This window comes from Sylvia atricapilla, chromosome 3 (assembly GCF_009819655.1).
Source record: "Sylvia atricapilla isolate bSylAtr1 chromosome 3, bSylAtr1.pri, whole genome shotgun sequence".
NCBI lineage: Eukaryota > Metazoa > Chordata > Aves > Passeriformes > Sylviidae > Sylvia > Sylvia atricapilla.
In genome coordinates this window covers 4,802,717-4,814,883 of record NC_089142.1, presented here as the reverse complement: position 1 = coordinate 4,814,883, position 12,167 = coordinate 4,802,717, and positions in this window count along the sequence as shown.

The window sequence follows — 12,167 nt, the reverse complement described above, 5'->3', positions numbered from 1 at the left end:
TGTTATAGTGATTTGTGATCTGGTGAATTTGATTTTTTTTTCATTTCTGTAGCACACACTGTCAGCCTCTCTTAGAAAATTATATTTATCCACATGAAGGGACAAATCCATTTCAAGCTTTTAAGCATTTTGCTGTTTAAAATGTTTATAGTGACTCTCTAAGCTCTTTTGTGATCCTTCCAGGCAAGACTGTACTTAACGTGTAGGTTGGGCAACTTATCCAAAAACACTGCTTGCATGCTCAGGTACCTTCCTCAGTGGTACAGAACACTTGTGGGTTTGGTTTCAAGGTTTTAAATTGATTTTTTTCCCTATTAGAAGAATCACAAGAACCAGCTCTAATAATTTTGGACATTTGAGGATCTGAAGTGCCCTCTAAAGAGCCTGTGCTTACTCCTGGGGAAGTTTTGTGAGCATCTAGAGGCAGCTCGTCATAGGGAAGAGGTATTGCATGAAATACAACACACCTGCTTTCATCTGCCTGTGATACTCTCACTGGTGAGTTAGTGATCTATTATATATACAGTCATAGGATTCTAGAATCTGTAAGGCTGGAAACCTCCAGTATCACCAAGTCCAGCTGTTAACTTAGCATTGCCAATATATGCCAATTATGCATTAAACTTATCAGCACTGACAACCCTGCCCTGGATCACAACTCCCAGCCTTGTCACAGGATGCAGGGCACCCTCTCTGAGCAGTGCCTGTCATCCTATCACTGCAGTTCTGGGTTATCCTGTGGCTTTTTTCTGGGAGACAGCAAAGATTGCTCACAGAGGAATAATCCCTTCTGCTTTCAGAAGCAGTTAAAGTGGAGATGACCCTGACTGTAGAGATTGTTGTGTAGAGCCTGTCTTTGTAAAGCTGGGAAGACAGCAGGTTTTCCTGTGAATCCACATACTCAGAGGTCTGTGATGAAATGATATTTTTGGGGTCCCACTCGGTGTTGGGGACCTACCCAGAATTCTGGCTTGCTGATGTCAAATGGATTCCAGATGAGTTGGAAGGGGGTGGTTTGCTTGATTTGGAGCACACGGCTTGCAGATCTGGATATTCAGAGCTGCTTTACCAGAGCTGTATCTTCTCTTAACCAGAAAGATGCAGAACACTGTTATCATGTAAGTAAAAGAAAAGGAAGAGGGATAAATCCTGGCATGGTTGTTTGACTCCTGGTACTATGGAGTCACTGGGGCCATCTCTCCAATCTGTTTCAAGATGCAGAAGGAAACCACTGCTTGCACACCATCTAATGAAAGGCAGGCTGGTGCAGAGGAAAGGCAGAGCTGAGCCCTGATGGCTGCGATTTGACCTTCCTGATAGACTCAGAATAGACTTAGCTGCTGGCTTAACTAGTAGCACATGACAGAGCATGAATTTTCATAGGAGAGACACTCAGAAACCGAGTAGGAAGTGGCTCAAAGCGAAGTCAGGGAGACAGCTATTTGCAGGGATTTCCTCCTGACAGCATCGTCTGGTGAGCCCAGCCAAAGGACTTCACATGAGCGAAAAAAAGTGTCCAAGTCCTGTCTCCACAGGGCAGCCCTGTGAAGTCCCTTTTGCCAGACACACTTGGTCCCAGCTTCTGCTGGAATAAAAGGTGAGTCAAAAGAAAATGGTGTCCAGAAGTTCAGAGCAACCCAGACAGCCCTAACCACATGACAGGCCCAGAGGGAAGTTTTAAACCACCCACACAACAGCTTGCGCAGCTTGCCAAAAAGTCAGATCCTTCGGCTGGGGGAAAAATAGCTTGCATCTGGATTCTGTGTTTGAAGCCCATGGTAGAGGAAGAAGAGAATGAGGAGGAGGAGTGGGAAATGTGTTCTGCACAGGCGAGATTGCAGTTTGATTTGAAGCATAAAAGGAAGGAGTTTATTATTCTGATAGTAATAAGTAATTTCTCCCTATAAGCGTAAAACAACCTTCTACAAGTGGCAGTTCAGCCAAGAACAGAATTAGGGCCATTCCTACCATGGTTTCAGTCCAGCTTGCCTTTGTTTATTTTAAAAATAAAACACAGTTCTGTGTTTATTTCAATGGGTAGAGAATAGAGAGAGAAGTTCATCAGCTTCTAATCATGTGGGCCAAAAGTAAATCCTTGGCAGCTGGACCCATCATAAAGGGGCTGGATGTAAAAAAAAGCTGGTGTGCTCAGGCAAATGGTCAGGTACCTGTGCTTTGGAAAGGCAAAGCTGACCAAGTAATCTGGTCTTGAATTTTGGGCCAGCAGATCAAAGTGGGGCTTATGTTTGTGGCACCAAAATAGTGCATGATCCTGACTAAATCATGACTCTCAATCTTGTTTTCTTCTATATGGTGATGGTTGAGAGATGGTGAATCTTGTCTTGGAAAATCCTTGAGGACAAGGTATCCACATTGATGACTATAGCTGTACTTTGGCCACATGGACTGCATATGGACTAGAAAATGGAATGGCCTAAGCACTAGACTTGGTTGGCTGTGCCAGTAAAGTGTTGAAATTGCCTCTGGTAAATTTTTTGGCCTTAAAGAAAAGTACTATCAGCAATTTTCAGACAGGGTTAGGGAGTCAGCCCAGGCTGGGGACTGCTCCCCATGGGCATCTTGAATAGGATCACCATGTTCATTCAGACTGGAGAAGGCCTCAGGGAAACCCTATTTTGTGTCCTCTCAGTACTTAAAGGGAGCTTATAAAAAAGAGTGAACATGGACAGGTAGTGATAGGACAGGAGGGAACAGTTTTAATCAAAAGATGAGACTTAGATTAGATGTTAGGAAAAAATTCTTGACTGTGGAGTGGTGAGGCCCTGGCAAAGATTGCCCAGGGAAGCTGTGGCTGCCCCATCTCTGGAAGGGTTACAGGGTTGGATGGGGCTTGGAGCAACCTGGAATAGTGGAAGGTGTTCCATCTCATGTCAGGAAGTGGAACAAAGTGACCTTAAGGTCCCTTCCAACCCAAACCATCCTGAGATTCTCTGATTCTATGACTTAAGAGTTGAGACTTCAAACAAAGGTACATCCCCACTATCCCAGCTGGCTTCAATGGTAGGTTTTGTTATTAGAAATAATGTAGCCAAAATGTCCACAGACTGGTTATGAAGAGGCAACATGGGCCATTAGCTGGTTGGGATGAGCTGTGGGATGCCTGACTTTAGGGCCACAGGTCTCAAGGATGTGAAGGAAAGGCTTAGGTCTCTGTTGGCTTAGGAGGCCTTAATTCCATTAAGACTTAGCCAGCAGCTTTCCATGCAGGTTATCAGTGAGAATGACTTGCTGGCTGATTGTTTGTTATGGGTTTTCTCAATTTGAGATGCAACTGAAATAATATTATCATTACTACTATTATCATTATCATTATCTGTATTATGATTTACACCAGTAACTTCATCCTGAAAACTGGCCTATGCTGGTGCATTTCATGCCACAGTAATGTGACATGTAGGCTGGCACACCTGTAGGCTTGGTGACATGGCCAGAGGCTAAATATAATTTCTCACCCTTTTCCTGGTACCTGTGTCATGCTCACATAGCACAGACCAGAACCAGGGCGGTGGAAGGAAGATGCACAGTGGTGAAGAGGATGAGGTGTTCTGCCTGTGGCTTCATCATCAGCTCCCTCTGACCTCAAGCAAATTACTTAACCTCATTGCTTCCATTTCCCTTGCTGCCACATGGGTCTAATAATACCATCACAGGATGGTTGTGAGCATTAATTAGCATATATAGAGCACTTTGAAGATGAAAAGCTTTTAATGACTGCTGGGGATTATTAACACTGTTCACGTTCAGTAAGTGTTATTAAAAAGAAACCAAATCTGAATGCTCTGCACTGAACCTCATCAGTTCCTGGGGCTTGAATGCTGGTGGAAGGACGCGATGTAATTCCTCAGTAAATTGCCCACGGGCTGAATTTATCGCTGGAAACCGCAACCCTGAGAGCTGGCCAGAGGAGCTGAGCGTTGTCTGCTGTGACTCACAGCACCTTCCCCAGTGGGAAAAGAGGCAGTGGCAAGGCTGCAACTGGGTGGCACATGCTTCTGAGCATTCCTGAGCTCACTGAGGAGATTGGGGATTATCTGTGGGTTGTTTAAAGTAGAAGAATCTGCTCCTCTTGGAGGGAATTGAGATGCGCTCGATGCTGCCTGGCTGAGGTGTAGGAAATGGTTTGGCGTTGTGCAGATGAGGATGGTGTGCTGTGGGCAAGTTTCCTGGAGTGGTCTAGCATGGGTGAAAGCCTGTGAGAGGCCAAGAGAAAAAGAAAGAAAAAAAAACTCCAAAAAACAAAACAAAGCAAAACAAAAAAACAAAAACAAAAACCAAAACCAAAACAAACAAACAAAAAACAAACAAACAAACAAAAACCAAACAAAAAACCAAAAAAAACAGGCAGAGGGATTTCATATAAATGTGTGGTAAAATACTGAAACACAGACAAACATTTGTTAATCGAATGGTCAAGAAGAAAAAAAAAATCATTTCAATCTTCCTACGCTTGCCTTTACAGATGAAATGGAATATCTGAAAGGCTGTCTTTTGCTTTTGATCTCTTCCTTTTACTTGGAAATGCTACTGTGCATGAGGAGTGATGCTTGTGCTGTAAGGGCTTGTGCTGGAGAACTTGTAGGTCTGAGTGCTGTGGATTTGCAGTGTGATTGCAATGCACAACTCACTTCTGCCTCAGTTTCCTCCCCTGCCCGATGAATTTACAACACATGTCAGCCTTGCACTGCCCTTGACTTTCTAATGTGTCCAAGTGCTTCCATGTAGCCTGTGGGTGATGCCAAGAATAGCTTCTTTTTTCTACATGCCTAATTACTGAGGACAAGATGCTGGCATTCTATAGTGACTCAAGGTAGGACTAGGATTTAATTTCATTGAGACATAGCCAGCAGTTTTCCATGCAGATTATCAGTGAGAATGACTTGCTGGCTGATTGTTTGTTGTGGGTTTTCTCAATTTGAGATGCAGTTGAAATAATACTATCATAACTACTATTATCATTATCATTATCTGTATTATGATTTATATTATTATTGCTAGCATTGATATTAATATTGCTGTGGCTATGAAAATTCTTTGTTTTCTCCTAACTAACAAACCATTTTCTTTATCACAAGGAGAGACATAGCAGTGCTTGCATGTGGATTTTTTTTCAAACCTATTTCATGGAATCTGTTCATTTTACACAGCTGAATTAATTTCCCTTTACAGTTTACAGTAAAAAATAATTCTAATCATTACAGTGAATTTTTTTTTCACATCCCTTGGTTTTTATCTGTATCTCATGGCCTTTCTTGTGGGTCTACAAGGAAGGTTGGCACTAACATCCACATCACAGAGATGCTGATGCATGGGACAGAGCCAATCACCAGTGCCCAAGACATCAATGCACAATTAAGTCCCAGTACTGCAGTTTGCCATAAACCAAATTAAACAGATTCTGTGCCTCTGCAGGGTTCACACACACAAGAAGTAAGGGAGTGCCCAAGTCCATTTTGTTGCACTTGGAGATATATCCATTTTGTTACACTCCCTGATAACCTAGCATGAGCCCCCACTTGGAAAATCACACTGAAGTTTAATCAATAATTCAAGATTCCATGAGCCAGCACTGATGTCATTCACAGCAGATATACAAACATCCCTGAAACTGAAAATTCTCCCAGAAAACTGCCCTCATTAAAAATAAAACAAAACAAAACAAAAAAACCCTAAACAAAACAAAACAAAAAAACCCTAAACAAAACAAACAAAAAAAACCCCACCAACCATCTCACCTCATTTAATAATGTCAGAAGAGCAGATAGGAGACATTCTAGAGTCAGTCCTGAAAATCAGGTGATTTTTCAGCTTTAAAGTGAAAATGCCACAGGATGGCTGCTGTGATATTGTGTGGAATGATAGTATGACCCTCCTGGAAGGGATTTTTGAAAATCTGTGGAGAAACACAAACATTTTAATGGATAGGTCTTTTAAATTCCATTTGATTTCTCAAATGGCTTGTTCTCCTTGGCTTAGCTTCATCCCATCCCTCTGAAGCAGCCTTTTTTTTCCACCCAAGTGCCAAACAGCCAATTGAAAGTATTTTTCTTCACTGGGGATGCAGGAAACCTTGGGATTATACCACCAACAAAGATCTCCCAGCTGAATGCCAACTGTGTTGTGGGATCCCACTGAAGCCAGTAGTTTCACATTTGTGGGGAATAGATTTAAGATCTGTTGGTTGTCATCAAGGGCTTCCTTTTTCCTTCCTTGGCTCTCAATGTGGTGGGAGCTTTTTGAACAAGATACTGTCAAACTGCTCTTACCAGCCTGTGGGTGCCATGCCTACAGAAGCAAGCTCCTGATGGACATTTAATCTCATGGCAAGTTTATTCCTATCCATGGAGACACTGAAAAATGAAAGCTCCTCTGCCAGCTAGTCTTATCTGCTTTCATGGTGGGTCAAGAATGACAATTCCTGCTATTGTGAGTACAGTCCTTTAGAGAAAAGGCTTGGAAAGTCTGATGGTGTAATTGGTGCCTCCTCCTATGCATCTGCTTTGCTTTTCTGAATCCTCACAAGGATGTGAAAAGGGGTGCAAGACTGGGGCTGCTGTCCCTCAAGGGACACAGAATCATAGAATGGTTTAGATAAGAAGAGACCTTCACAATTACCCTGTTCTAACACCTTGCCATGGGCAGGGACACCTTGCACTAAACCAGGTTGCTCCAAACCCCATCCAACCTGGTCTTGAACACTTCCAGGGATGGAATGTCCACAAATTCTCTGGCCAGCATATCCCAGTGCCTCACCAGAGATGAGTTGCTGCTTCTCCTTCTGCAGTCAGCCCAATGTGACATAACGTCTCATAATATCCCACTCTTCCTGTTGACAGCAACCAAGGTGCTTTCTGCCACCCTCAAAGACTGTGGCACTAAATCTGGAGCTCAGATGTGTCCTTTTCTTTTTTCATCCTTTTGGTAATTTTTCTCCTCTCTCCCATCCCACCTGAGGGTGACTCCTGAAACCTGTCTCTGAAGCTTGCTGCTTGCGCATGAGAAGGAACTGTATTAGACCAAGGGTTGCTGTTTTCAGCAGGTGAGTTGCAGAATGGAAACAAGCTGCCAGAGGAGACAGGAAGGCTGGTATTAAACAGAATGGGCTTGATTCTGAACTCACACTGCCTTTGCACTGCTCTAAGACAACTTGAATGGAGTGTTTTTCCTGATTCATAACAATGTCAGTGAGAAGAGAAACCAAACAGACTCTAATTTAATCCCAGGCTTTGGCAAGAATCTCCATCTCCCTTTAATGAGTGGGTCCTTTTCTTTAGGCTCCCAAAGACCCCAGTGCTGGGTGCCAGTACAAAACCCGAGATAGATAGACATTTATGTAATGGCAGCAGCCAGAGTGTCTTAGAGAAATGGAAAAGGCATTTTAATCGTGGTATTAGGTTGGATTCCACAAGACAGTATGGAAGGCATCAAGATGCGAATGCCATAACAATCTGGAGTGTGTTACCACTGCATTGATCTAATATTGCGATGTAGTAATAGTAATTTCAGGGATATCTTGCAAAAATGCACTCTGAGTTACAATGGAAAAAAAAATAGGGGGGAGGAGAGGAGGAAGAAAGGAAAAGTTAAAGCCTGTGCAGCTGCTAACAGGGGGGCAGCTTTGTATTGGCACTCCCAGCTCCAGTCTGTGCTGTTAACCAAGAGCAGTGTCCGAGGTTTCCTTGGAGAAGCCAGGGCCGTGAAAAAGAAGAGCTGAGTTGCCCTCTCTAGTTATTTATACATAAATCAAATGAGTGTTCATTATTAAGGCATCTCTGGGCCCAGCAGCCCAACAAAAAACAAACATATGGCTGCTCTCCATGGAATGGTGGAGAAACTTGGTTTTGGAAGACACAGGCACAGCCAGTGGAAAGCTCCCACTCCCAGCCCACTTCTGAGCAGCAGGAGAGTTGGTGATTGCAGAGGGGTTAATGAAAGATGCTGTCTGTGCTCAGCTGTCGTCTCAGGGGTGTACCAGCAGCTAGGATCTACAGAGAGGTAGAAACATTTCACCAGCACCAGGCCTGATCCTGCAAACACCACTTTGGAATAAGCCTGACAATGTGTTTGGTAGGGTTGTTCCCACACTTGGAGCCTGCCTCCACAACAAACCTCATCTCTGAATACATTATGCATACGTTTGCCACATTGCTCTGTAGAGCCAGTAGCACAGTCCCCAGAAACACAGAATAGATTGGGCTGGAAGGGACCTTAAAGTTCGTCTAATTCCAAACACTCATGAGAAGCATGAAAGCAGCTTGAGTTTTGCTTGCCCAGTGATCCCATTTGCCTTGGTAGCAGAGAACATGGTGTAATTTTGGGGAGCAGCTGTTCCTCAGTGTACCTGATACCGTGCTTGTGAGGGCAGCTGGGAGCAATGCAGTGTGTGCAGAAGTGGCAAGACACGTTCCTTCGGCTCTAGAGGGGGCCATGAAATGCCCTGAAGCAATGAAATATCCAGAGCTGGATAACATGGTCTTGGGCCACCTCTTGAGATGCTCTGGTGCAGACACACGTAAAGAGATTAAAGAGCTTGTAAAAGAAAAGGCTGCTGATGTGTGGCTGGCATGTAACAGGAGCCTTGCTTGGAGTCACAGCTGAAGTAGATACAAGGTGGTGAAGTCACAGGATCATAGAATCACAGGATCATTAAGGCTGGAAAACTCCCAGCTCCCTCAGCTTCTCTTCATTAGACTTGTGCTCCTGACCCTTCCTCAATTCTCTGGACGTTCTCCAGCCCCTCAATGTCCTTCCTGGATGGAGGGGCCCAGAACTGGACACAGCATTTGAGGTGTGGCCTCACCAGTGCCCCAGCACAGAGGGACAATCACTGCTCTGGTCCTCTTGGCCACACAATTGCTGGTTCAGGCCAGGTGCCACTGGCCTTCTTGGCCACCTGGGCACACTGTTTTCATTATGGTTGGACCCTTGGATCGATTCTCCTGGTTTTCACCTACTAATTATACCCAGAATGGCCACAAATCATTTTCCTTCTGATCTAGGGGGTTAACAGGACGTTAGGTATACGTGGCAAATTATTCACGCCCTTTATATCAGAGTTGACATGATCCAGAGTGGGAAATAAAAGGGCCTTGAACTTCACAACATCTATTGTCTTTTGGTTTATTTTTTGTAACTGTCATACTTTTATATCCTTATTACTGTGCTGACGAAGCAAAGGGGGTGAGTTAAATTCTTTAGGAAGATAGGATTCTTTGATTCCCTTTCAACTTCCATAAAAGAAATAGCCATGCAGCCATTAGTGAAAAGCAGAGGTGTTGTTTAAGGCAGCAGAACTAATTGTTTAGGAAAAGAAACAGGGATTAGGAACATAAGAAGGAGAGATATGAAAGGATAGTCTGAGACACAGAGTTTGACTTCTAAGAAGTTATTTAAATGTAAAGTTAAACGCTGCCTACAAATGCAAAACAAAATTTGGTTCCTTATCAACCTTGAAGATCAAAGCTTGGCTTTGTTCCATTTGTTATTTTGTGCATTTTGATTTAAGATTTGAGCCCCCACTCAGTGAAAGAGTGTTAAACCAGCTTTTCCCTGTGCTGAGTTGTACAGAAAGAGCTGCAGCAAATGGGATTCTATTAGGTAGTAGACACAGTAAAATGTACAAAAGATGGTAGATATAATTTTATATCACATGTTTAGAAAACACAAAGGTGGCAAAAATTATAACAATAGCTTTTTTTACCCCCTAATTTTAAATTGTCCAAAAGAACATGTTTGAAATAGCTGAAAAGTTAGGAAGTTTCTCACTCTGCACCCTGCAAGGATGCTGCAAGCTCTGAAGCGATGTTGCCACCTTGTGGAACTGGAAAAAAACTCGGTTCCTTTACAGGGAAAAAAAAAACCAAACCCAGCTTTCCCTCCTTGTACTTTCTGCCAAATTAGAAAGAACAGTCCTGTGCCTTGGGAGGAAAGGGGCCGATGAGCTGAGGATGTGCTGGGAAGGAGCTGGAGTTAGTGTGCCCACACCTCCACTACTCATTCTCAGAAAGAAGGCAATATATTGCCTTTGATTTTCTTCTTTTTATTTCCCATCCCCTGCATTCATTTTTTTCTTCTTTTTTTCTCAAGGACTGGTCATCTGCCCACTGTCTTGCAAGCAAAACTTGCAATTTTCATAAATTTTCATGTATTACCACCCTGTAAGAAGCATAAAGAAAGATTCCCTGGCTTTTAAGCTCTGTGGTCCCGAGTTCTTGCACAAGAAACACTCCCTCTGACTTAGGGCAGACTTTTGTCTGGTTTCTGAAGCCACACTTCTCTGTGAGATTCATAAAGGAAACCTTCAAAACCTGTGGGTACATGCCCAGCCTGTGTGGGCCAACGCTTTGGAGAACACACATCACTTTTATGCTCAGGAAATCAAAACTGGGTACAGGGAAACGATCACTTTAGCTTTCAAAAAGAGCAAGTGCCTGACCTGGAATTTGCAGTATTTAATTTCAGTGTGGAACAACACGATGGAGAGATTTGGCTGTGTTTGGCAGGGGGATGCAAACCAGTATCACCAGGGACAGCTGCTCCATCACGGGCTCTCTCACTGGCTGAAGAGCAAAATCCAGATTCCTCACAACTTTACCTTCTTTCTTTCTCTTACGGCATCCAGGGCTGACCTGCAGAGTGAGGAATTTAAGGGAGGTTCTCAGAAAATGTTCATGCATTGGAGGGGTTATCTTACTTTTTCTATTAAATTTTAGCTTTCCTGAGCTACTCTTGCCTCTCCAGAGAAATGGAGCGTTAGGTTTTGTATCTACCAGTTGGCCCTAAACACCCAGAAATTATTACTATAAGGAATTCTAAAAGCTTCTTTTCTTAATAACAAAAATTTTTCTCTGACAAAATGAGGGTTTTAATTTTGAAGCCTGTTTCTATTAAAAAAATAGGAATTTGAGTTTTCAATATATGCTAAGATCTACCTGCATTTCATTACATCTTTTTTCTTCTATTTTCCCCTGCCCTTGCTGCTTTTTTTGGCAGTGGTAAAACAAGGTAAAATAGAATACAAAATAAAATACTAAAATTTAAAAAAAATAAAATTAAAATTAAACAAAAGAAATTAAACCAAAAAACCAAAATTATAAGAAGGATGCAAGAGTATCGAGAGGGAAAAAGAGGAAATATCAATAAAGGCATGTAGTTTTACCTCTACCCCTAAAATAAAATGAAAAAATAGTCAGGACTTTTTTTTTTTTTTTATTAATGAAAACTCTGCACTGTTTCTGTTTCTGGTCAGCACTATTTATAAGCGATCACCGCTAAATCGTTCAGCCTCTGGCAGCGCCGGCATCTGACCGGCAGTGGGTAAACAGCTGCTCCTGTCATACAATGTGAGTAACAAACTTCCATTTACAAAATATGTTTACCCCACTGTGTGCATGGGCATGAATGCTACCTTCTTTTTTGTCTCCTGGTCTGGATTTCCCCTCCAAAGGGTCCTGGAGAGCCCTGGGAGCTCCAGCGCTTCCCGTGTACGTGTGTGTGCGCACACACACAGAAACGTGGACGCAGAGCCTCCCACCTTCCCCACTGGGACATGGGTTAGCAAGTTATAAATCCAAACCCATCCCAAGAAAGGAGGTCTGGGCAGCATGGCAGTCCAGCTTCGTGCTGCCTATGGCTCCAAGGCTTTTGATACTAAAGCAGCAAGGGGGAAATTGGTGTTTGGGGTTTATTTTTTAAAGATAACGAATTCGACAGTTGAACACTGAGGTCTGGGCCACCCCAAGAAGTTAAAGTCTGATCCAACTGATAAAAATACAGTGCCCTTATAAACTCCTCTTTGGTGGCATTCAGGGGTGTTGGGGCCTGAAACTGAACGTTTTCTGCCTATGTTCACCCCTCTTGACCCAGCACAGCCCCAAGATCCTCATTCCCACCTGACACATCGCTAAATCTCTGTTACTCCCATCCTAGCAAGAAACAAGGATGGGAACTCGGAATGTGCCCCCTCCCTGCCCCCCATATATTTGGTCACCTTGAACCTCCTTTAAATGCTGTAGAGGTTTCCAGCAGAATCAAAGCTGGGGTCTCACCCACACCAGCCCCAGCACTGGAATAAAAACATCCCTTGAATGGAGTTAGATTTGTCTAGAAAGGGTAATGAAAGAAGGAACCTTCAAGGCTATAAAACTTTT